Source organism: Malaclemys terrapin, chromosome 2, assembly GCF_027887155.1.
Source record: "Malaclemys terrapin pileata isolate rMalTer1 chromosome 2, rMalTer1.hap1, whole genome shotgun sequence".
Taxonomy (NCBI): Eukaryota; Metazoa; Chordata; order Testudines; family Emydidae; genus Malaclemys; species Malaclemys terrapin.
The window spans coordinates 149,130,789-149,158,512 of NC_071506.1; the positions used below are offsets into that span (position 1 = coordinate 149,130,789).

General features: G+C 41.4%; 1 protein-coding gene across 3 annotated transcripts in view; it reads left to right on the top strand.

Annotated features, from left to right (window-relative positions):
- CDH18 (cadherin 18) overlaps positions 1–27,724 on the top strand; it is a 922,085-nt gene that overhangs the window by 401,532 nt on the left and 492,829 nt on the right. For all 3 annotated transcript variants that reach the window (XM_054020313.1, XM_054020314.1, XM_054020315.1), the window contains exon 4: positions 21,797–21,883. The gene's annotated coding sequence lies outside the window, so the exon portion shown is untranslated. The remainder of the gene's footprint in view (positions 1–21,796; positions 21,884–27,724) is intronic.

Genomic DNA, 27,724 nt, shown 5'->3' on the forward strand with positions numbered 1-27,724 from the left:
CTGGGTGCCGGCAGACGTGGGACTGCATTGCTACACAGCAGCAGCTGCTAACTGCCTTTTGGCGGTAGACGGTGTAGCATGAGTGATAGCCGTGGGGCTGGCAGCCGTAGGGCTGCATTGCACCAGCCCCTTCCAGGCGATGGTATATTATGACTGGTACCCGTCGTCGTCGTACTGGAGTGGCTGTCAATCATGGCCACCTGGGCAGACATGCTACTGTCTCAATGATGACGGTTACCAGTCATAATATACTATTTTCTGCCAATTGCCCAATATTGTCTGCTAAGCACCCAGAAGAGGCCAAGGGCGATGCTGGGTGCTGGCGGACGTGGGGCTGGCAGACGTGGGGCTGCATTGCTACACAGCAGCAGCCCCTTGCCTTTTGGCAGATGATGGTATATTATGATTGGTACCCATCATCATCGTACTGGTATGGCTATCACTCATGCTGCAGCGTCAGCTGCCACCTTAAGATGTAAAAAATAGATTTGTTCTGTGTTCATTTGCTTCCCCTTCCTCCGTGGAAATCAACGGCCTGCTAAGCCCAGGGTTTCCAGTTTAATCTTTGGGGGGACCATTCTGTGTGACAGTTGTTTGTGTTTCTCCCTGTTCCTGTACCTGTACGCCATGTCATCACTCGGCCCTCCCTCCCTCCCGCCCTCCTTCTCCTGGTCCATCAGATACTACTTTCGCGCCTTTTTTCTGACCAGGCGCCATAGCTAGCACTGGGATCATGGAGCCCGCTCAGATCACCGCGGCAATTATGAGCACTATGAACACCACGCGCATTGTCCTGGAGTATATGCAGAGCCAGAACATGCCAAGGCGAAACCCGGACCAGGCGAGGAGGCGATTGCAGCACGGCGACGAGAGTGATGAGGAAATTGACATGGCCATAGACCTCTCACAAGGCACAGGCCCCAGCAATGTGGAAATCATGGTGTCACTGGGGCAGGTTGATACCGTGGAACGCCGATTCTGGGCCCGGGAAACAAGCACAGACTGGTGGGATCGCATCATGCTGCAGGTATGGGACGATTCCCAGTGGCTGCGAAACTTTCGCATGCGTAAGGCCACTTTCATGGAACTTTGTGACTTGCTTTCCCCTGCCCTGAAGCGCCAGAATACCAAGATGAGAGCAGCCCTCACAGTTGAGAAGCGAGTGGCGATAGCCCTGTGGAAGCTTGCAACGCCAGACAGCTACCGGTCAGTCGGGAATCAATTTGGAGTGGGCAAATCTACGGTGGGGGCTGCTGTGATCCAATTTGCCAGGGCAATGAAAGACCTGGTGATAGCAAGGGTAGTGACTCTGGGCAACGTGCAGTCAATAGTGGATGGTTTTGCTGAAATGGGATTCCCAAACTGTGGCAGGGCCATAGACGGAACCCATATCCCTATCTTGTCACCGGAGCACCAAGCCACCGACTACGTAAACCGCAAGGGGTACTTTTCAATGCTGCTGCAAGCCCTGGTGGATCACAAGGGACGTTTCACCAACATCAACATGGGATGGCCGGGAAAGGTACATGATGCTCGCATCTTCAGGAACTCTGCTCTGTTTCGAAAGCTGGAGGAAGGGACTTTCTTCCCGGACCAGAAAGTGACCATTGGGGATGTTGAAATGCCTATCGTGATCCTTGGGGACCCAGCCTACCCCTTAATGCCATGGCTCATGAAGCCGTACACAGGCAGCCTGGACAGGAGTCAGGACCTGTTCAACTACAGGCTGAGCAAGTGCCGAATGGTGGTGGAATGTGCATTTGGACGTTTAAAAGCGCGCTGGCGCAGCTTACTGACTCGCTCAGACCTCAGCGAAAAGAATATCCCTATTGTTATTGCTGCTTGCTGTGCGCTCCACAATATCTGTGAGAGTAAGGGGGAGACCTTTATGGCGGGGTGGGAGGTTGAGCAACTTGCCTGGCCGCTGATTACGCGCAGCCAGACACCAGGGCGGTTAGAGGAGCACAGCAGGGCGCGGTGCGCATCAGAGAAGCTTTGAAAATGAGTTTTGTGACTGGCCAGGCTACTGTGTGAAACTTCTGTTTGTTTCTCCTTGATGAACCCTCCAACCCCCCCCCCCCCCGACCCGGTTCACTCTACTTCCCTGTAAACCAACCACCCCACCCCACCCCACCCTCCCCTCCCCCTTGCAGAGGCAATAAAGTCATTGTTTTTTCACATTCATGCATTCTTTATTAGTTCCTTACAGAGGTAGGGGGATAATTGCCAAGGTAGCCTGGGATGGGTGGGGGAGGAGGGATGGAAAAGGACACACTGCATTTTAAAACTTTAACTCTTATTGAAGGCCAGCCTTCTGATGCTTTGGCGATCATCTGGGGTGGAGTGACTGGGTGGACGGAGGCCCCCCCACCGTGTTCTTGGGCGTCTGGGTGAGGAGGCTATGGAACTTGGGGAGGAGGGCTGTTGGTTACACAGGGGCTGTAGCGGCGGTCTCTGCTCCTGCTGCCTTTCCTGCAACTCAACCATACGCTCGAGCATATCACTTTGATGCTCCAGCAGACGGAGCATTGCCTCTTGCCGTCTGTCTGCAAGCTGACGCCACCTATCGTCTTCAGCCCGCCACTTGCTCTGTTCTTCCCGCGATTCAGCCCGCCACCTCTCCTCTCGTTCATATTGGGCTTTTCTCATCTCCGTCATTGACTGCCTCCACGCATTCTGCTGTGCTCTATCAGCCTGGGCGGACATCTGCAGCTCCGTGAACATCTCGTCCCTCGTCTTACGTTTTCTCTTTCTAATGTTCACGAGCCTCTGCGAAGGAGAAACATTTGCAGCTGGTGGAGGAGAAGGGAGAGGTGGTTAAAAAAGACACATTTTAGGGAACAATGGGTACACTCTTTCATTACAAGGTCGCATATTTCGGCTTGCAGGCAGCCATCGTAGGCCACAGTGTTTTGGCTTTTTTAACCTTCTTAACATGCGGGAAAGGTTGCAAACAGCAGCGCATTTCCCATATCAAGGATGAATTGGGTTGTCCATTTAAAATGGGGTTTCAATGTAAAAGGAGGGGGCTGCGGTTTCCCGGTTAACATGCGGCACAAACACAAGTAAACCACCCCCCCACACACACACACACGATTCTCTGGGATGATCACTTCACCCCTCCCCCCCACCGCGTGGTTAACAGCGGGGAACATTTCTGGTCAGAAGAGCAGGAATGGGCGCCTCTGAATGTCCCCCTTAATAAAATCACCCCATTTCAACCAGGAGAGCTTTCTGGAGATGTCCCTGGAGGATTTCCGCTCCATCCCCATACACGTTAACAGACTTGCTTGCTTTTTTTTTGTAATGTTTACAAATATTTACAAAGTTACACTCACCAGAGGTCTCCTGTGTGCCCTGAGGGTCTTGGGTGAGTTCGGGGGTTACTGGTTCCAGGTCCAGGGTCACAAACATATCCTGGCTGTTGGGGAAACCGGTTTCTCCGCTTCCTTGCTGCTGTGAGCTACCTACAGTACCTCCATCGTCATCTTCCTCGTTCCCCGAACCGTCTTCCCTGTGTGTTTCTCCAGTGAGAGAGTCATAGCACACGGTTGGGGTAGTGGTGGCTGCACCCCCTAGGATCGCATGCAGCTCCGCGTAGTAGCGGCAAGTTTGCGGCTCTGCCCCGGACCTTCCGTTTGCTTCTCTGGCTTTGTGGTAGGCTTGCCTTAGCTCCTTAATTTTCACGCAGCACTGCTGTGTGTCCCTGTTATGGCCTCGGTCCTTCATGGCCTTGGAGATCTTTTCTAATACTTTTCCATTTCTTTTACTGCTACGGAGTTCAGCTATCACTGCTTCATCTCCCCATATGGCGAGCAGATCTCGTACCTCCCGTTCGGTCCATGCTGGAGCTCTTTTGCGATCCTGGGAGGACTCCATGACGGTTACCTGTGCTGATGAGCTCTGCGTGGTCACCTGTGCTCTCCACGCTGGGCAAACAGGAAATGAAATTCAAACCTTCGCGGGTCTTTTCCTGTCTACCTGGTCAGTGCATCTGAGTTGAGAGCGCTGTCCAGAGCGGTCACAATGAAGCACTGTGGGATAGCTCCCGGAGGCCAATAACATCGAATTCCGTCCACACTACCCCAATTCCGACCCGCAAAGGCCGGTTTTATCGCTAATCCCCTCGTCGGAGGTGGTGTAAAGAAACCGGTTTAAAGGGTCCTTTAATTCGAAAGAAAGGGCCTCGTTGTGTGGACGTGTCCAGGCTTAATTCGGTTTAACGCTGCTAAAGTCGACCTAAACCCGTAGTGTAGACCAGGCCTTAGACAGGACAGCTGATAATTCCCCTTCTGAAGAGGAATCCCTAACAAGCATAGAGGCAGTGTAGCTATTCCCCTTCTTCTCACCTCCAACCCCAGCTCCCTTCTGAATAGATGTCAGGGGCTGGAGCAGGCATGGCCAGAATCAAGGGGGGAGTGCACGTAAAAGTTAACAGAACTTCCAGACACTCTGAGGTTTCTTTAACTTGCATGACTGGCTGACTGACCCTCAGCTCCCTTCCAGGATAAGCGAAGGGACAAGGGGCACAGAAAGGTGGCTTGACACCACCTTTGACACACACACACACACACACACACACACACCTCCCGCACATCGATATATGCTGAGTGAAACTTTTATGCACTTGAGAATTTGCCTCTTGATTTTGGCATTCTTTCTTGTTGTGGCATAGCACAACCTTATAATAGGAACCTTGTATACTTGTGCTGTAGTACAGTGGTTTAAAGCAATGCATGCCTATTAATTACAGATTATTGATAGTATTCTGGGTAGCAGAGTACATGATAACATAAAATAGGGGCAGTGGGCAGTAAAAGTCACAAACTTTATAATCTAAACCTGAGAGATGCTGAGTTCCTGTATCTCCTTATTGGCTAAGATTTTCAAATTATGGATGCCTAAACTTAGGCTCTAAAACCCATATTTATCCAATTAAATATGTGCCCTGATTTTCAAAAATGCTGAAATCAGCAAATCCTACTGAAGTCAAAATAGTGTGCTCGCTCGCTCTCTCTCTCTCTCAATATGTATATACATATATACACACACAGACACACACACTTCCACACTAACACTCAAAATAATTTGTTTTGCTTACTTATTTACTGCAAGTAAATTTCACATGGATGACAAGAGGGAAAAGGTTACAATGAAAGTAGTCTGTCTCAAAGGAATGAGTCATTTGGCTATATCCAGTGTCATGCTGTCTGGAGAAGTTCACAACTGTGAATGCCTACACCAAGGCAGACTGTCAGAAAACAGAGCAGACACCACTGGTGGTGTGTTCTATACTTAGAATTCACCAAGCCAGTAACAAATGTGAACTCCTGGATCACTATACCAGTCTTACCATGGAGTCACAGACAGTCCCCTTAGACTCTCCAATGTATCTTGCCACCCAGACAAACTGGCCTTTGTGAGAAAAGGTTACTTACACCAAAAATCACACCACATCAGGTTGCTCCCAGTCCCAAGAGACCAATCACTTACCCCAGATCAATTGGTATTCCAGATCTTACACCAAAGACAACACTGGCAGCCAGATCTATAGTAAACTAACTAAAGGTTTAATACTTAAGAAAAAAGAGTTATTGAAAGGTTAAAGCAGGTAAAATATATGTACAAGTGAGTAACAGTTTGTAATTCCGAATGGTGGCAATGATGTAATAAACTGCTAGTTTCCCAAAAGTCTTTTCAGGGTACCCAGATTGTCTCTGGAGATCTCTGTTTTGCATCTGGTACAGTTCCCTGTAAAAGTCCAAACAGTTCAGAGATGAAGGATCTTTCCTTGAATCCATATTTACAGCTTTTTCTCACAGAAAACAAGCTGACAGGGTCACCGTGAGCTTTTCCTTTGATTGTGGTGGGTAAGGAATGCACTTTGAGTCTTTGACTGCCGATCATCACACACAATAACCACTTGCTTTGAAAGGAGCACTTTTCTGTTAAAGGTCCTCATTTGCATTCTACAAGGCTTCTTTCTTGTTTGATGGGTTATTTAGTCAAACGGGTATACACAACATAAATGTTTGCTATTACATTACAACAGCATACAGATTAGTAAAAAGAATGTATATAACATCCCATTAGTTTTCATAAAGTTTAAACACCAAATACACACTTATACATTTAACTATCACTTTGATCTATTCTATTGCACAAGTGAATTGGCCTGGGGCTTCGGCATGAACTGTCACCTGTTCTGCCAGCATCATATCCGGTATTTATAATTCCTCATGGATTCTCTTGTGTGTGTTCCCTCACATCTCCCCTGCATCCAACAAAAAGAGGCCTCCTCAGCAGTAGAATTGCAGTACCATTTCAATCTCTTACTGAAATAGTGCAATAGTGCCCTCAGAGGAATAGCACATAATCTGCCCATAATAGAACAATTTTGGTAACTATGTCCCTGTTTCTGTTATGGTAATAAACCTGCCAGGATACTGAGAGCTTGATACACCACAGAGCACCCTGAGTAATTTTTTACACCTTTGCAAAATGGGTGTAAAATGCTATGGTGATGTTATACACATATGTTGCATAGGTGTAAATAAGTACCAAAGATCAGTGGGTAATCATGCCCAGCATGTTTCAAAGTCCTTGGAATACTGGTGCAGCACCTTGGAAGTTTCTTAACAATAGACTGACAGTTCTTAACCTGGTGACTTGTGAATCTCATGCTAACACATTAGCGATTCAGATGGCAGTATTCAATCAGTTCCTTTAATCTGAGTGCCACTTGAACATACAAGAAGTCTAACTTTATTAGGAATTGAGCCAAGGACATGTGCGTTGAAAACAGCAGGTTGGCCATTTGAACAAAAGGTGAATTGCAGTTGCTTTTTCACTGATATCCTCTCTGCAAGCTCCTAGTCAATATGGCACAGGAGTATTGCAATATTTGTTTCTTATTAACATGTTAAACTTTAGCAGCAGCATTTCAGCTCTCTAGTGGTGCCTTTTTTTTTTTACACTGTTCTGAATGCAGAAATCACAACAACAGCCTACCAGGTATGGAAGGATCAAGGCAACACTTCATAAATTCATCGTATTTCCCCAAACATATTCATAGAAGCCTCATTGATTTTTCTGAGGCTTCTTTTGCTGCATGTTCACTGTAAAAACAAGGACAATGGACTTTGGATCAGACCCTAGTGGAGCCAGACTTTGGGTTCCAGGGAAGATGATCATTTCTTTCATTCACAAAGAAAAGTAGTTTCTTACAACAATAGCCATTCAAAATATAAACTAATCAATAGGGTTGGAAAGAATATGCAGCTGGGTTCTGAGTCTGAAGCAGGAAGCTAAGAAGACACTAATTTCTTCTCCTACCCTTCCCACCACTCACACTAAGCATGAACATATCTTTTGTGTGAAATGAATTGGAGCCTGATTCAAAGCCCATTAAAGATAATGGAATGACTTCCAATGACTTAGATGGACTTTGGCTCAAACCCATAGCTTGGTTTGGGGTGTATCTTTTAAAAATCCTCTTACTGCTATTCTCCCCCCAAATCCCCTTGTGCATAGAAGTGAGATAAAGGCAGATGGGAATTTGTTTGATGGGAGGTTGGGGAGAGTAAAGAAATTTTTTTTCTGGCTTATCCAGAAGTTTAAGGCTGGTCCTGTTTGTTTAAGTGTTGTCCAGTCCTGGTACCCATACTTCAAAAAGGATGTTAATAAATTGGAAAGGTTACAGAAAAGAGCTACAATGATGATTCAAAGTCTGTCTTATAGCACGATTCTAAGGGAGCTCAGTCTATTTAGTTTATCCAAGAGGAGTTTAAGAAATGATTTGATCATGGTCTGTAAGTACTTACACGGGGAAGGATTTCTGAGAGTAGACAGCTCTTGAAACTGGCAGAAAAAAGGCATAACAAGATCCAATGGATGGAAGCAGTAGCTAGACACACTCAGAATAGAAATAAGGTGGTGATTTTTAAGCGAAGGTAATTAACCATTCCAGGAACAACTTTCTTAAGGATGTGGTAGATTCCCCATCACTTGACGTTTTTAAATCAAGACTGGATATATTTTTCCAAGATACAATATAACTCAGACAGAAGTTATGGGCTGGATGCAGAAATTATTGGGTGAGGTTCTATGTCTTGTGCTAGGCAGGATGGATTAACTTATCATATTAGTCCCTTTTAACCTTAAAATCCATTAATCTAGAAATTCCTTCCTCAAGCTGCAAGTGAAACAGCTTCTATTCACTCCAGGCCTGTTTCTGTAATCCTCAATCACCTTGAACAATAATATAAGTAAATGGAACTTCTTGTGCAAGTAAGTGCTACTCAACACAAATATTTCTCTTCAGCCAGCTGCTGTGTTGCAGATGCTTGTCTTCTGGGAGTTGAGGGAAAGAATATGCTACCCTGTAGATATCACCTATATTAATAATTAGGGTGGAACATTTCTGAGACAGCCTCTTAAAAAAATTCCTGAAGCAATCATGGTGGGATTGGGAAAGGTACCACATGTGTGGCATCATGCTCTGCAAAGCTTGAGGATATCCATATCAATGTAGGTGGAAGGTAATATGTCTTAGACTGTGATCTGACTAATGCAGTCTTTATTTGGCTTCAGAGATCTGTCAGTTTCCTTTGGGACAGGAGTTCAAGAAGTTTCCTTGCACCTTCCACTTGCACAGAACTTTAATTAGAAAGAAACATACACTTTTTTCCCTAATAAACCATTGGCCATGCCATCTCTGAATTAGGGGGAAATGAGTGTAAATAAATGTTAGTTCTTTACTTTACAGAATTATCCTTATGACCCTTGAGAACCAATTTTACTGCAATAGAACTGAAGTAGTGCATGGGGTAATACACAGCCTAAATTAACTAAAGTCAGTATATATCAATTGCTTAGGTATCTTAAATACATATACACACACAGCAAAGTCAACCCTTCTGAAATAATAAATATGAGTGCAACGAATGAGTTAGTAGAAGAGAATGCTTAAAAGCTTAATGTATAAAGATACATAATAATCAGCATGTTTTACTGAGATATTTTTATTGCAATGTGTACAGGTTAGATTCCCCAAATTATGTCTCCCAGACTGACCCCCTGTACCTCAGATGAAAGGCAGCACATCCTTCATATTTTCACCATAGCACCCCACATTCCTAATACTTCTGTGAAATTTCTCACTGTGTAAATCATGGGTGGATTTGGTTCTTTATATTAAGGAAGATCCTTATATAAAAACAAAAGACCAAGTTAATATTCCAGTAATGGAAAGCAACTTGCTTAAACTGAGTATGTGTAATATCCACCATTTTAGATGAAATTAAGGATTGACCCAGGCACTGCCAGAGTTAAATGCATGCTTCAGCTAAAGAGCGAAGGTTCTTTAACTGGGGGCAGTAACAGATTCACATCCTCTGTAGATCAGGCTCAGAGGAGAAAGCATAACACCCACTGGGTTATACAAGTAAAGAGATATTAGAGTTAAGTTTGACACTTTGTCTTCTGCTTAACTCAAATGTAGGTAGGAGTTGTGGGGGTATTTGCACATGGTCGCCAGGAGCTCCCAGTGCCCACGGTTCGCCATTCCCGCCCAATGGGAGCTGTGGGAAGCAGCGCAGGCCACAGGGATGTGCTGGCCGCTGCTTCCCACAGCTCCCATTGGCTGGTAACGGTGAACTGTGGCCACTGGGAGCTGCAGGTGGCCATGCAAATGTAAACAGACTGTATCACGGCCTGCCAGCAGATTACCCTGACGGGCTGCAGGTTGCCCCACCACTGATCTAAAAGAAGTTCCTGCCTATAGCCAGGTCTGCATCCAACTAAGTGAGAATGTAAGAGCTGGTTGAAAATTTAAAAAAAAATCCTCCAAAATTTCATAAATGTGAAATTGTTTCCATTTGAACCAGGTTTGAAATGAACATGTTTTAGTTTTTTTGCACATCAATTAGTCAATCAAAATTCTTTACATTGATTTTTGTATTAAAATCATGATAGAAAATTTCCATTTGCTGAAAAGTGGGTTACTGGTAAATGAAACATTTTACTAGCTGTTTTTGATAAATTAAAAAAATATTTAAAAAAAGCAAGCTCTTATCCCAAATGCATATGGTGCTCCTCCTCTTTCCCAGTTTTTACCAGGATGGCAAATCTGTATTGGTGTAAAACTGTGGGAATGGACTGGGGGATTCTTCCTTGGTGATTGCCATAATTTTCTGTATTTTAAAAGATTGTACAGAATTTTAAGGGAAAGATGTAGCTTCAAATCTATGAAGTATGTATCTGTCATTCCACACAGACCATGCAGGGGGGGAGTTTCTTCCCCCCCCCTTTGGTAAGGTTGGAAAGATAACAGAGGCTGCCCCTGGAAGAATCTTCCATTTCAGGAAGAAAGGAAAGGATCCTCTTGTTTTACCTATCAGGTGCTGTTGCTTCTCCACCCATTTTTGGAAACCCTGGTAATTCCAGAAATTCCCTTACAAGCTTCTCAGTATTTCCTGTGTGGTGAGTCCTCCCATCCGCAGCTAGGAGGGAAGAGGAGCTCCCCCACGCCAAGATGAGAAAGAGGAGAGTGATCTGTCCCTCTGCTTTCAGCAGAGAAACGCTGCCCATTATTCACCTTACCTTAAGTCCTGATTGACACAGTCTTTTCTTGCAAAATAACTGTCTCACTAAGAGGCAGAGAGGTGTGTGGCTTCTTGAATAAAAAGCCATCTACTTTTTTCTGAACCAGACTCCCCCATCTGCAATGGTGAGGCAGTGCCATCATACTTATTACAGATTATGAAATAAACAAGTTGCCTGCATTTTTGGGAAGTGTTGTTATGCCTTAGTGTAAACAATGTATGTTTATCGGTATTCTGCTATTAAAAATCTCAAGCAAAGCACTGTATAGTGCCAAATTCCAAGAGAGCATCCTTTTGAATCAACTTAATGAAATATAGACCTATGCAAGTTAAACCTAAACAATAAACATTTGTGAAAGTCATGTCATCACCAGGTTTGTTTCTTAAAAGGAAGAACAAATCAGACAAATTATTTCCTGATATTTTTAGTCTGGTTTTTGTACTGTAGTGCATTGAAATTCTACTGTTAGGTTCTCCTCTCTGATATTACCCTGCCGTTGATCAATTTGGGGCTCTCTCCCCTCCCCCTGCCCCACCCAATAATGCATCTACGATATATATTAATAAGAACTGCAATTATTAGAAGAGAATAATTTAATAAATGTTCATATAATGATGATCACAATCATAGGGTAGGTTTGATGTATATTGTTTGGGTACTATAGGGATGCTTACGCTACACTTGCGCTTCAGTAATTTCTCTGTAAATAAACAGAGGACTTCAGTGTCCAGGAATTTTATAGATCTAATAGAATGTTAATGCCAGAAGGGACCATTTTGATCATCTAATCTTCCCTCCGGCATAACATAGGCCATAGAATTTCACCCAGTGATTATTTCGTGAAACCTAATAATTTGTAGATGAACTAGAGCAGGATTTCCCAGGGGTGTATGTACCACTGGTGGTACATGAGCTTGTTGGAAGCCAAAGCCTCTTAAAGAAAAATCTTTCCGTTTTAAACAAGCAGTCATTGTGTACTTTGCAGTGCACCAGAAAATGCCCAAGAAGCAAAATGCACTCTTCTGGTCGTAATGGTAACACTCACTGACCACGCTGGCATAGCAGTTTTATTTAGTGGCGTGTTGGATGCTGTGGCTGTGTATATGGACACTGTACTCTTATCAGGCACACAGCTGGCTGGTTTTCTGCTAGGCCTCTTCTTCAGCTGCCAGGCTCAATTTACTGAGGCGAACTTGTGTAGTTCCATATCATACTGCCAAAGTTCCTATCCTCCAAAAAGACAGACAGAGTACTAGTTCTGAGCAGCTGCAAAACCCGCAGCTGCAGGGAGTCCCAGAGATCAGAGTCCCCCACAGGGAGCCACTGCACTCCCTGTCCCGCAAAGGCTGCAGCCTGGCCCTTTCAGGGCTGGGATGCAGGAATAATTCCCTCCTGTCTCCTCAGGGAAGTTGGGGTGACAGAATTCCCAACTCATGATTTTTTTCACAGTGGCAGTATTTTGGCTTGGACTGGAGCCCTGTCTGGTGTTGATGAGAGAAGTTTCAGCTGTCTAGCAAATTTGAGCCTTCTGATTGTTTGCTTGCCCCACTTGCCCACATCCTAGGGCTGAGCAGCCCAACAGAGCTTCTACAGGTGGCATTCTGTCCTACTTCCCCTAAACAACCCAAAGCCATTTTTAATGGGGGGAAAGGGGAATGATGGTGCTAAAGAGCCCAGTTGTTCATTCCACTCCTGTGAGCTATACATACAGGATGGCGCTCTGCTGCTCCTCCTCCCTCCTGCAGCACCCAGCCTGGGAAAGGTTAGAAGGGGGTAAAGAGCCCTTAGAGCCACCCTCCCCTGCATGGAATGGGAAGAGGGGACCCTGCTGCAGCTCCCCGGGCCTGGGAGAGGGTGGGTGAACTGAGAAGCAGAGATGATGCTTGGGGTTAATTGATGGTCTGGGGACAGTCAGATGTAGGGATGACAACTCTTGCAGTGAGGGTAAAAATCAGCCTACCCCATAAAGTCTGGGAGAGTAGACTCCTGCTCTGCTCCAGGAATGTCCTCTCAGGCCTCTAACCATTATCCCAACTGGGCAGGAGCCCTTCTCTCTCCAGGCCAGAGGGTTAGGCTGCAGCTGCTTGAGGTTGCACTGTAATTATCTCAACAGCTCTGATTGATTTCCAGTCCCTGAACTTTGCTTTCTCTCCAAGGGCTCAAGTATCAGAGGGGTAGCCGTGTTAGTCTGAATCTGTAAAAAGTAACAGAGGGTCCTGTGGCACCTTTAAGACTAACAGAAGTATTGGGAGCATAAGCTTTCGTGGGTAAGAACCTCACTTCTTCAGATTCAAGTCTGAAGAAGTGAGGTTCTTACCCATGAAAGCTTATGCTCCCAATACTTCTGTTAGTCTTAAAGGTGCCACAGGACCCTCTGTTACTTTCTCCAAAGGCTATGAACCAATGCATGCCAACAGTTACATGTGACCACACAGACCTTCTAAAGCAGAGTACGTTTATTTAAGAACAAAAGCATACAGAGAAAACATGTAACACAATTAAAGGATCTAAATGCTTTTCCAATAGTCCTTTCCGCCCATCAGTCCTATGGAGACCCTGATAGGTTCCAATCCTTCCAAACTTGCTGCAGGATTGCGTGCTCCCTTGGACAAGAGGTCATGCTCCTTTGTTGAATGAAAAAGAATGCCCCTCTGTCAGTTCAAACTCAGGCGTTTATGTCCCAATTTCATTCTTTGTCTCCTGTATCTCTTAAAAATCTAGCTTCAGCCAGTATATGCACACCACTTCAAAGGATGGTACTTCTCTGGAGCTGTTGACAGTCCAGGGACCATAATAATCAACCCCCACTGATTTTAGTTTCTGAGGGAGCTGCAGTAGCCCTCCCCAATGGAGTAGAATACAATCCCTAGACCCCAGACATACATATAACCTTCATAAAGTTAATATAATAGTCCCCAAAGACTTTGCATGTGGTTGCATTATCTGTCACATACACACAAATTGGGGATAGGCAGGGAGACTTCAAATATCAAAAGACAGACTAAAATATAACAATATACATTTTGGGGGGCCAAATACCATGATTTTTGGGGCTCCGACTCATAATTTTCTTTCTCTTGATGGCGTCTGACAGTCGACTTTTGATCTCTTGAGATTGGCAGTACTGGAGTGGTCATTTAGGTTCCCGTAGATAAAAGCCAGGCTACAGAACTATTAATCTGGCTCTTTGACAGAAGAGCCAGCTGGCACCTGTTTGAGCTTTCTCACAGAAGGCAAGCTGCTATACAGTTTGTCCAGCATTGCAGGCATCTAGGGAGCTTGCTTGGTGAGGAGCTGCTGAACAGCAAGAAGAACTTCTGGAGCTGAAGCTGGTGCCCAGGTAAAGCTCTCACTGCCACCATAACTCCCCCACTTCTGTCCTTCCGCACTGAGGCCCCTGCCCTTTTAGTGTATGTCTACACTTCAATTGGACACCTGCGGCTGGCCTTTGCCAGCTGAGTTGGGCTCCTGGGGCTTGAGCTAAGGGGCTATTTAATTGCAGTATAGACATTCAGGCTTGGGATGCAGCCTGAGCTCTGGGACCCGCTGGGATCCTAGAGCCCAGGCTCAAGCCCGAGCCCGCATGTCTACACCGTAAATAAACAACCCCTTAACCTGAGCTCTGGAAGCTCAATTCATCTGACAAAGGCCAGCTATGGGTTTTTAACTGCGATGTAGACACTATACTCACACATCTACCTCCCTACCTTATTATTCATGGCACTTTGATTTTTTTCTCCAAGAGATACTCAAAATGTTTTCATTCCCATATGCTCATCAAAAATAAATAAATAAATAAAACATCACAGCAGTTGTTGATTCTATATTTGTTTGTAAAGTACCAGGCACTCTCATGGTATTTATAACTACACTATATATATTTTAATGACTTTTAAATTACAAAATTTTCCAGCTTTTGCCTTATTCATTTTAGATCTTTGGATTGTTATGGTTACTTGGTAGTGCATAGGCCAGGAAAGAGAAAAGGAGTGTATTGGGTTAGGTAGTCCAATGGTTAAACTGTAGCAATAAGGCTTATTTCTATACCTGTTTGAAAATTTGATACTGGGCATAATGTTTATGTGAATACCTTATTGCTTTTTACTTACTGCTACATTTGCACAGCAGTGCATGGGGATTTAGCTGTGTGATTCCCATTATCTTCAATAGAGGTTTCATGGCAAACTGATATGCACTGCTGTGAAAATATTCCTCTTCACGTTTCTACAATGTTGGTAGGTCCACATGTGTGATTTGCCTATGTTTGTGGGCTGCTTAATCTAATGCTTTCAATAGGATGGTACCTATGGTAAAGTTCAAAATATACAGTTGAAAATCACCTTTTTTTGTGGATACCATGCTTGCTATAGAATTCTATACAACAGTAAAAAACAAAATAAAACAACCCCCCCACAAATACCCCAAACCAAACCAAAACCTATAGACCCCACATGAAGAATGTTACTCTCTATTAAATTCTATAGGTTTTTAGAAAAATGAATATAGACCTGCCTCTCTCCCCCAACAATACAATTAGGTCTTGATCCTTTAGAACCTATTCACAGTAAGGGTTGCATGGTTGGACCCTAAACTGTGTGGCTTCTGCCAACAACTGTGGTAGGTGGATACAAAAAAATTAGTTATTAACTTCATCTTTAACAACTTCACACTTATCTAGTTTTTTTTTCCAGTCTAGGAGCTCAAAATGCTTCACAGATGTGTATTAATTAAATTTTTTTAAAGTCAGGGGAATATAATATTATTATTCTATAGATAGGGAAACTGAGGTACATAATGGTTAAGCGATTCAACCATGGAGAAAGTGACATCACCATTATAGACCCTGGCAGTGCTGACACCCTAGCACTCTGCTCTGCCTGTAGAGCTCAATCTTTTTTGTTCTTCTGTTTCCTTTTATTTATTTATTTATTATTTTTAAATTGAAACAGCACACTATAATTAGTTCCTTTCACAGTCCACAAGGCTGAGCCAGGGCCAACTCCCCATGGAACTAAAGGCTCAAGCTGCTGTGACTTCAGCAATTAAATTCAATACAATACTAGGAAACAAAGCTTTCCTCCTCAAAGCCAGTTGCTCAAATCAAGCCCAGTTGTGTCCAGGTATCTTTCTATCAGCTCCCAGGTCCAGATGATGCAGCAGACTGGGCTCGATGCTCTGCCAATAGGCAGAGTCCCAGACTACTGCCAAACCACAACCAGCACTGAGTATTTAGAGCCTTCATTTGCTAAGCAGCTAAAACCATAGATTACTTTTTCACAAGCCACAGACCACGTCCTCAACTTAGCGTCAATATACAGAGAAATAGCCAACACATCTTGGCTGGTCCATTGCCTCTCTGAAATCTCAGAGGACTAAGTGTACATTTGACATAGTAGTTCAGCACCAGTATGCAATCTAAAATATGCTATCGAGCTTTTTATGGGGCCAAAGCCATTCTTGAATGCAGCATTGTAGTGGATTAAGAATGTTGTTTGCTACCTTATTGTCAGTATCTCCTGTACGTCCTTGTGAAAAATATCAGCAGACTTTAATCTAGGCTGAAGGAGAAAGAAATTCATAGCACTTGTCTATAGGTGGCAAAGAAAGGAATAGTGGTTGTTTGACAAGAAAATGTGGTTGTCCCAATTTTTAGTCTCACTCTCATTCTCTGAAGTAAATTAAATTGAGATATTGTGGCTGCTGTGATTGTCTAAAGCATTCTTCGTCTTCTGACTGTTCTGTTTTGGTCCATTGTGCCTGGGTTTTTCATTGTCCTTCTTTTGTTTTTAGTGTTTCTGATTCTGACTTGGTCTTATAATAGGCTGTATGGGAAGGCCCTTATTGTGCTTAAAATTACGTTTTGTTCCAGCAACAGGAGCGCTATTTTTTTCACTGCAAATTTATATAGCCAGTAACCTGAGAGACCTTGTGTTTAAAAGTTCTCCACAAGAAACCCTGCAGTTTTCTGTCATGACACATCCAAAATTATCAGTTTTGGCACCATATTGACAAAGAGTTCTTGTTCATAACTTCATTAATGTTTGCCCTGTAAAGGCCCAAATTGGCTGAAAATGATCAAAATGTGCCTCGAAGTATATTAAAGGTAAGGCTGAATGGACTGAGGAACTTAAAAATCATACACAAGAAAAAAAAATATTGCAAATAGCCATTTTTTAATATTTATGGACAATAAAATGTGCTAAAGAACTAAAAATTCTTGCCCTACTGGGGTGTTTTGTGCATCAATGTTTTCTACAATCATCAGTCTAACAAATAATGTTCAATAAAATAAAATAAATGCAGTACATTTATCTTTATTACCTTACTCAACAGTGCTACCATCCAGGATGTAAGCACCATCTTGTGAGGGGTTTTGAAGCTCCTTTTGCTGAGTAACTGCACAAATCATAACATAGATCCTACTGTGACAGACCCAGACCAGTGGGGTACAGGAGTCTGGTAGAGGGCAAATATACTGGTCACTGGATGAGTAGTTTTCTGTTCCCTGAGTGAGCAGGGGCTGCACTAGAGTAATCAGGAACCTGCTAGAACCAGTTAAGGCAGGCAGGCTAATTAGGACACCTGGAGCCAATTAAGAAGAAGCTTCTAGAATCAATTAAGGCAGGCTAATCAGGGCACCTGGGTTTTAAAAAGGAGCTTATCCCAGTTTGTGATGGGAGTGTGAGGAGCTGGGAGCAAGAGGTGCAAGGAGTTGAGAGGGTGTGCTGCTGGAGGACTGAGGAGCACAAGTGTCATCAGACACCAGGAGGAAGGTCCTGTGGTGAGAATAAGGGAGGTGTTTGGAGGAGGCCATGGGGAAGTAGCCCAGGGAGTTGTAGCTGTCATGCAGCTGTTACTGGAGGCACTATAGACAGCTGCAGTCCACAGGGCCCTGGGCTGGAACCCAGTGTAGAGGGCAGGCCTGGGTTCCCCCCAAACCTCCCAATTGACCTGGACTGTGGGTTCTCCCAGAGGGGAAAGTCTCTGGGCTGTTCCCCAACCCACATGGTGAATCTCTGAGGCAAGAAAATCTGCCAATAAGTGCAGGACCCACCAAGATAGGAGGAACTTTGTCACACTACATAATTAGTGTTTCTATGTTTATAGATTCATTTCACTACAGGAAAATGGTGTAATATTAGTTAATTATTCTTTTAATTCTGGAGACGTTACATGTTAGATTATAAATTTTAGGGTGACTAAAATTCAGGCTTAAATCTTTAATTGTATTGCTGACATGCACAAGTTTGTTTCTTTATATAGCTGAAGACATACTGAGATGTGTATTAAGTGCAGCAATGAAATATTAACCTTCTGTGGGAAACAAGAAAAACTGCAGGCTTTCAAGTTTTGCATTGTTTTGTCTGGGGGTTGATTGCAAGCTTGGGGCAGTAGTTTTCATCAAGATGTCACACACCAGCTTTTCTCTCCCATCCTCCTTCATCATCTTATCTTTTAGGGATGAGGTATAAAAAGGTCTCCTATGACAGTGGTAGCTATCTACAGTGCAAACAGAAACCACCAACGTATGCTCATGTTGCTTTAAACAAAACCAAGCTTTAATTAAAAAATGGATCAAGCTACCAGCAAGCCATTTGGGGGGAGTGGACCCCTGTGGTCTAAACTAATTTCATTGAACTCAATTTTTCCACCACATCTAATGATTTCAGACACAACAAAGTAATTTACAAATTAAATCAACATGTGTTTATTCATCTTGTATAGAAAGTAATAATATTTTTCTGCATGTTATCATCCTGGAAACACCGTAACATTCAACAATGAAAATACACTAACAATGTATTTTCATTTCTGACTGTACATCACAACATTTTCTAAAAACAGGCATTCCCAGGAGCCCAGAGCAAGGCATATTTCTTCAATATTTTTTTTCTTTGGGTACAAAACCAAATCAGTGAATATATTAGCTATTTTTTAAATCCATAACAAATATAAACATGTTTATCCCTCCTTGCTGTGCTGAAAACCAGAGAGAGGCTTCCAGACAATTTTGTTCAGCATGGAGATACCAAGTTGATTGGAGCCTTAGACATCTGAAATAGATTAGACAAATAGTTTGACAGTCTCAAAGATTTAGGCATTTTACCAAGCCTGGAAGAGCCCCAGGAGATCAATAAATCTGGTGAAATATGCAGTTTCAGTCTTGTGATACCAGAGATGCAATGATTTGTGTAATAGCCTCCAAACAAAGCTTTAAAGTGGTCCCTTGTTCGACCCTAGAAAACTTTTAAGAGCTCCCTTCTCACATCGTACCCCTGCTCCCTGTGTTAAGGAGTAATAGACAGATACCAAATTCGTAAAATATTTTGATTTTCAGCAGCAATGTACTATATAGTAACTTCTAAAGAGTGATCAAAAACATATATTATCCATAAGAGTAACTATACCAACTTAAGGAAAATATTAGTGCCCCAATCTGTGAAATGCATCCAGGCCCATCCTGGCTGGTAAAAGCCAGAGAAGAACAACTATTGCACTAGTAGTAAAAATAGTCAGGGCTTCTTCAGCGAAGCATACCTACTGCAAAACATGATAGTTCAGTCAATTTTCAATCTGGAAGACTTCTCCAACTACTGTCCTGTCTCCAGCCTTCCATTCCTGGGCAAAATAATTGAGAAAGTAGAAACCACTGATCTTCAACAACATGGACATCAGCCAACATTTGGTATTGGATGCCTCACAATCGGTTCAGATCAGGACACAGCAACCTTCTTATGACGATGGACACAGGCATGATCGCCATGCTCATCGAGCTGGACCTCTCCGCATCCGTTGACGCAAAGTACTGCTAACCCACCTACATGACATAACAGGAGTAAATGGTCCAGCATCACAGTGGTTCCAGTCATTCCTCTACAGCAAACCTCAGCGTGGTGATGGGTAACTGTTCCTCATTGCTAAAGACCCTTGCTTGCAGAGTCCCCCAGATATCTGTACTACCCCTCTTTTCTTCAATATCTACATGAGATCACTGGGAGAGACAGACACACATGGGTTCAGCTGCCAGAAGTATGCTGATTACACTCAACTATATATTTCATTCTCTGTGGATGCAGCCACTGTTATTGCTGAAATGTCAGAATGTGTACAAGAAATCAATGCCTGCATGAAAGTAGCTGGCTCAAGTTGAACCCAGGCAAGGCCAAAGTTATGCTGGTCAGAAAGGGGAATCATTTTCAAGAGCCAGCTAGGATGTTGTCTCCACTTTCCATTGAAGGCGTGCAGTACCCATTCATCAAAGTGGCATGGGCCTCAAGGTCCTGTTTGACTCCTAACTTTGTCCCTTCCTCCTGAACAAGGAACCAGCCACAGTGATCCATACATTTCTCATCTCCAGTGTCGATTACTGTAATTCACTGGATCTGAAACTTAATGTGAAGAAGATACACAAGCTCTAGCTGGTATAGAATATGGCTATGCACCATCTCCCTGACTTAGACTGCTGTGAGCACATCAGATCTGTGCTCTAATCCCTCGTCTGGCTCCTAGTCAGATTCTGATACCAGTTTAAAGCTCTGGTTCTAATTTTCAAAGCAATTAATGCATCAAGCCTTAATTACATTAAAAAGCATATTTCAATTTATGAACCACTGTGTCAGCTGTACTCCTCTGGGACAATGCAAATCACTAGGGACTTTGCTATTGCTATTGATTTCATGTGTAAGGTGCTCAGATAGTGCTGTGATGAGCGGCAGTATAAAACCTCTAATATAGACCGATAAAATAGATTTTCTTTTAAGGTGAGAGAAAAAGTTGAGAAATAATTATGTATTGATATACAAATAATCAAATGTGCTCTCCTTTTCTTGCTCCACTCCTCAAAATTTTATCTCTTCCCACAGACATTTCCAACATGATCCCTTTCACAAAACACATATCCCTTTTGAATTTGAGACTAGGATTCAGTGAAAAAATAGTATGTTTGTGAAAAGGGTCATGAACACGGCCAAAGGGAATATATGTTTTTCATTTGAATGCTTTAAAGGTCTCCACCATTTGTTTCCAGCTGTTAACTAGGTTCCACAAAGTGTGGGTATCTTTCAGATGTAGGTCTTCTAATCTTATATTATACCTGCACCATCATTTTTACATTGTCTTCCTTCAAAATAATTTTATTACAGCAGTTACGGCTATATAATGCAAAAACTATGTCAGTTAAAGAAATAGTCAGAGGATGACCACAGGGTAAAGAATTAGAATAGAATTTTGGAAACAATGAAGAGAAATAGTGATACTAATGAGAAGAAAAATGACAAGGGGTAGTTGGCTTGTACACGTCTTTTTTTTTCCCCCATATATTTAATGAAAGTTTGACATATTTCTATATAAGTAGTGTTTTTGTCTGTTTTAATACTGGTGAGTTTTTCCAATGATCAATTGTTTGATGCTGCCTATTTTCAAATAACATGCCTGAAAGTGATGTGTGTGAGGCATAAATATTGTGGTGCTAGATGGAACGGTTATATTAATATGATACACACTGTGCGGAGTTGTCCCAAGTTTGCATTTTTACTGTGCATTGCTTCTGCCCTGCTCAGAGCCTTCATACATCACTATAATTAGGGATAGATGTGTGTTTAAGATGTGCATAAGGGTTTACACTGCCTTTTAATCATGGGTTATATATAGCAATTAAATCAAAACAAAACCTCAATTTTTTTCAGTCTTCCAAGATAAATCAAATATTTTGATGACACTGAAAAATGGCATGAATAATATTTCAATAATCACTCATGTCTGCACCTTACATACCTTTAAAATAGTGTTCCTTGAGTAGACTCTAAATGATTTTTTTTTTTTTTTGCTTTATTCGTTTGAAACATCATGGTAAATGATGTAGACATATTTTATTTTAGGGATTCATGAAATCAAAGTTATGTACACATCTGTTGAAAATCTGTTAAAGATTGTGTGATAGGAACATTTTTTGTATAGTTCCCTATTTATATGCTGCCTTGCTGATTGCATTTTAGGAGAGTGCCTCCCTGCGCTGATGACATTCAGTTTTCTAATTCACTTTTAATAAGGCAATCCTTTTCTGAGATTTATTTCCTTACGATAATGAAGTAGGATTACTGAGGAATTAACAGCAATGCTATTAACATTTTTTTTCCTTTGGTATAGCCTTATGCTTTCTGTTTGAAAGTAAGTTGAGATTTATTTTTCCTAGGCCAGTGCAACAAATGCAAGAGCTGAAGATGAAAAGACAGCTGAGAAAATAATTCTCTGGTGAAATTAAGATACCTGTGTGTTTGAGGTATGTTTGCTTTATAAATCATATAAACTATTTTTCAGTCTTTCTGTTTGTGTTTAAAAATAATTGTTACTGTTTTTGAACCTTTGTTCTTAATCACATCTTCTAAAGATGTACGTGTTGCTTCACTTTAGGGAAAGCCCAGAAGAATTGGGCATTATTTATTTATTCATTCAATTTTTCCCTTGCATTTGATACTTCTAAGCTACTGGAAATTATTTTGTTTAGAAATCGGTTTCTGTTTTATCTATGTACAATACAACAGCCATACCGAGCTGTCTATGGAGGCTAGTTATATCCAGACAAAGACTAGTAACTTGTGATTCTACCCTGTTAATAAACATTGCATTTGCAACTGTTCTCCATGTGCCTGGTTGATGAAATAGGAATTGGAAAATAGGATGGTATTTAAATGTTCTGAAAGAAATCATAGACACTTCTCAGACCGTGTCGCAAGGTTAGCTTCAGGATATTAGAGCTTTCTCTACAGTTCATGTTTGTGTTTAGTGATTTTAAGCGAAGCTTCTACCAGTTCAATGTGCAGAAATAGTTTGTAAGTAAATTCCATATAGCTTGATATGAGTTCAGCAGGTGGACAACAGAAGGCAATCAGTAGGTATGCAGGCTGTACTGAGAAAATCCAGGATCTGCTTTGAAGGAATTAAATTAGCATGATTAGCCCTGTCACCCCAGGTTACAGAAGTAGTTCTGATTTTAGTGGGTTTGATTCAGCCTATGTAAATTTCACCTACAGATTTTATAGTGAAGCTATCCACTTGGTCCTAATGTAAAGGTTCTTAAACATATAGCTATCAGCACACTCACAACTCCATTTTACAGCAACAAAAGTAGCTTTAGTCCTGCTCTTACTGCTGTCATTGGTTAGGCTTGAGCTGAGGAATTGCATCACAAATGTCCTAAACTGTTACAAGAGAAACACCATAAACATGCAGCTGATAGCTAGACACACCGCTTCCCAAAGACATTGTAATGCAATGGGAGGTTTTGGGGTCCAGAACAGACTGACTGTTTTCTGTTACTATTTGGAGACATCTAGGACTGGGACCCATCTGTTTTCCCTCCTCCATTGGCAACCCCAGTTTTACCTTCCCTTGAATAGATTGAGGAGCCAAACATTTTCAGTTATTATTCAGAAACACTGAGTTTTCCCAAATAGCAATTTTCAGGCTGTGCCAAGTGGTGTTTCTTCCATCTACACTTGGCTAGGAAGTTGCTATTGTTTTGTTACTGGTGTAAGCATATGGTAGCTGTATTTCCAATTTATTTCCCTGTTCAATTCAAGGTGTTAGCTTTGAGCTCTGAAAGCTTTTTATGATTTCAGTCCAGGCAACCTTAAAAAAACACCTCTTTTCTCATGTTCTTCCCCCAAAGTTGAGATCAGCTGGTGTGAGGCTTGGTAGCAGGGTATTTTTGAGGAAGCTTTTCCAGCTGCAGGATTCATGGCCTCTCTGTAGCCCTGCCCAGGACTTTTGACCCATGATCCTCACCTGTTGCTAAAGCCTTTGCTTGAAGATGTTGGTTGGACAGGTTTGGTGGTCTGTTAGAGGTGAAAATTGTTGAGACCTTTAAACTGGATTCTGTATAGTATTCCCTAGTTGACATTGGCTCAGTTTTGTTAATTTTTTTAATTATTATTTCATTAACATAATACAAATAAATCAAAATAATATCTTATTTCCTAACGTTATCTGGATCTTAGTAGCCTTATTGACCATTCTAGAATTTATAACACAGATACCTCTCTTTCAATGACCTCTCTTTCTTCCTTCTTTGAGGAACCAGCATTTGAAAGCATTATTTTTGAAGTATAAGTGATCAGAGAGAAATCAGAGAATGGAAATAGATGTCACACATTCTCACATTTTTTTTCTGTGTTGGTTATCATATCCAAACTTCCTATAGGTTTGTTAACAAAGGAACTGACATTATTACTGAACCTTTGACAACCAACCAAGTATTTGCTGGTGACTTACTACAACAATATTTCAGAATGTGTCTGCCCCCAAACCATTGAAACAATCGCCATTAGCTCCTCCTGACTCCCATTGTGCTAAATGCAAGTACCCTTATTTGTCTTCTAGATTGTGTTTTGTGTGTGTGTTCTTATAGTTGAAACTCGTAGTATGAGTATTAAGTTTATATTGCTTTTAGAAGCATAATAAAGAATATTGTTATATTCAACTATTAGAAGATTTTAAAAAAATAATCTTTTTGCTTAATATAATAAAGCAGGGCTACACATACATTATTAAACATCATCTGATTACAAGGATTCAGTTCAAGATGTATTGCTGATTTTATATATTTGCAGCTATTTTTCCCTCTCTGCTTTTCCATGTTTCTTTTCCAGTTTTTGTTAGTTTTTAAAACCGTTACGTAATCTGCACTAAATGAACACCACATATAAGGAGACAGAATAAAGCAAGAAGAAAAAAAATGTTTATACAGGGAAAATATGTATTTGCCTTTTTTGTTTAACTTAACGAGAGAGTGCAATGATGCATTTCTGCCTCCTTATGATGTTGTTTAATACTTATTAATCAGCTGCACTTCAGGTTAATTCAGAAGACTCCAAAATGGTGGTTCCCATTAATAAGTAGATGCTGCTGGCTTGTCCTATGGCCTTGACTAACAATCTTTCCAAAGATAAGAGCATTCCTTGGAGTCTCGTTTTCTAGTGTAGAACTCAGAAGAATAGAGGAGACCAGCTTTGCAACCTGCATCTGGGTCCTTCTTATCTATCTTTCTCTTGCGATTCCATACTGGGCTTCTCAAAAGGGATTTAATATAATTATCATAGAATACCCTTCTGGGTTAATCCTTCCATGGGCCTTCTCTTTCTCTCAGTCAGATAACACTATCTTAAAATAAGGAAATACACACACACACACACACACACACACACACAACAAATCTGGAAATAGTGTGATAGATTTTTTAATGGTATAAAAACACATCCCATCTAGTGAAACTTGTTAAAGCCAATGAAACAATTCTTGATCCTAATGAACCTAAATGATCGTTCAAATGTTGATTCCAGAAGATCTGTACCAACTGATGCTTTCATGTGCATCTGTCATCTGATTTTTTGTATTTAGTTTTGACTCAATAAGCGGTGTGGTTTTTTTTGTTTGTTTTTTTGTTTTTTGTTTTTGTTTTTACTTTGGGGGAGATTTGGGGGAGTTGAGAAGGTGAGTGAGCATCTTGCAGTGGCTTGAGGTCTCTCAAAAATCAGGACAATGGCATGTGATTGACACAGTAAGCAGAAAGACCAGATCTACACTATCATGCTTTGTTACCATCATATTTTTGGCTGTTTGAAGATATTCAGAGGTTTGGAATATCACAGATAGACACAAGGAATATAGATTAATGGAAAGGGTGCAAATGAGTCAATGTTACCATGGTGATAGGTACATTAGAAATTTCTAGTGAAGTAGATGCATTATACATGTTATTTATCAAATGGATATTGCCACCACATATGTGATATATTATAATTTAGCTCACAACTTAACTGTAACACATGTTTATCTTGTTATGGAATTCAACTTTGATGTGGAAATTTCTGGGTTTAAGGCCTCATGTCAGAGTTTTGTCTATATGTGATCCTTTTTGATGAACTCCTAACCATTGTTAGTCCTCGAGTTCTTCTTAAGCACAAACGGTCATCTAGGGATTTTTTCTCTGCATCCCTCGTCACTGACTGTGTAGCCAGCTGTTCTGCTGACCAGTCTAATGTTCTACTGCTGAGTCACTATTTTGCAATGCATTTGTAATCCTTTCGAATTCACCTTTCCCACACCAGTACCCTGCTAAGTTGTTTGACAACCTTTTCTCCTTTTGTGATTACATGCTTTGCCAGCATCTTCACTTATATCCCCTATATATTGAGACTGCATCCTCTTTATTTGTCTGCACGGTGTCCACCATACTTTTGAGGGCTCTGCAGATAAATAAATTGCTATATAATAGAGTACTTGTCATCCCCTTCTCCCTCCCCATTTCTATTAACTATATTTCTTCATAGTGGAGCTTATACCTGTTGCATATGACTATTTATTCACATACCATTTGTATATTTTGTCCTGTGATGTCAAATGGAAAGTTTATTGCTTTTCTCCATTATATAAAATATTTTGTTTTGTTTTTATATGAATTTCATACTTTTGAAAAGGTGCCGTACTGACTGGCTGTTTAAACACTGCCATCTTCTAGTGTATCTTTTGGACCAATGTAGCATGGGAAGAGGAAGTGAAAGCTTTCCTATGCTGTCCTTCATATTCCTCATCTCTCACTTGCAGGGATCAACCCTCCATGTGCAGTCAGTCCTTAGCATCTCTGCCAAAATGGGCAACTAGTGTTCAATTGAGTCACTCTCTGGGGTATGGAATCTGTTATTGAGCAATGAAACTGACAAAATAATTTCAAATAGAAAAAAAGAACAGCTATCAGTCAATACCAGACTGTTAATCTCTACTAAAATGGGATGAATTTGAACTGGTGGTCTAGAAGTGAAGGTGTTGGCAGGCAATTTGAAATTATTGTTTTGGATATGAACTGTGTGACTTAGAAAAGAACAGTAGTTTTACACAATTTGAAATTGATTAATTTGTTTACAAATATATACACCTATACCCCGATATAACGTGACCCGATATAACATGAATTTGGATATAATGCAGTAAAGCAGTGCTCCGGGGGTGGGGGGAGGGCAGGGCTGCGCACTCCGGCAGATCAAAACAAGTTCGATAGAACGCAGTTTCACCTATAACGCGGTAAGCTTTTTTGGCTCCCAAGGACAGCGTTATATCGGGGTAGAGGTGAATGTGTTTTACTTCTTCCAAAACAACTGCCACAAAAATTACTGTAGTGGGTTAGTTACATGAAGAAAATGATCATCAAAATAGTGCATATTTATGAGTCATATTTGCATATTGAAATCTCTAAAACGTAAATCTAGAAAAAAATCTGCTAGTATCTGATCAAAAAGATACTTAAAAACAGCATATTCTAAAGGTTGGTTTAGACCAAGAGAGATCTGTACAAAATGCTATCATAGTAGAAACCTGTTTTGCAGTTATTTGTGAGGCCAATTTCCTTTTCCAAGGACTGCAGGTTTTTGTTTTTAAGTATTCTTTGCACTTTTTGTCAAATTGTTTTGATCAATCTTTCACACAGCCTCTTTTAGAATAGCAACTAAAATCTTTGATTACTAGTAGGATTGCCTTCTCCTATGAGTTTAACACCTATAAATATACATGTGCCATTGAAGTAATAGGACTACATTTATAATGACCTGCATATTAAATGAAATAATGTGATTTAATAGACAAGAAAAGAAAAAAAACTAATTATAATATTTTATTAAAATATGCCTTTATGATTTCTTAACCAACGTTGCAGTGCCACAGTACAAAGCAACTGAGATCTACGTCATGATACGTTGGCTTTGAGGAGGGTTTTACTGCAGAGTAACTTCCTTTAACCTTTAACCTTAGTCATGGTGTCATCAGATGCATGTAAAGTATGTATTATGTCTGTTCTAATCAAGGAAAGTCAGTCATTTGATATAATGGAACTTGATTATAATTAGCCATCTCTGGATAGCTAGTGATCCCAGTCTTTGTATTTGCACTGGATCAAATTGTATTTGCATGTATACTCTGGATATCACAGAAGATGCAACAGAGTTCCAAAAATATGGAGTCCCGTTACCGATTATCTGAGCCATTTTGTCCTCACCAAAAATAAATCTTGTCACTTGCATATTATCACTTTTAAAACATATTAATAAAAGGCCTGAGAAATTAGCCTTGATAT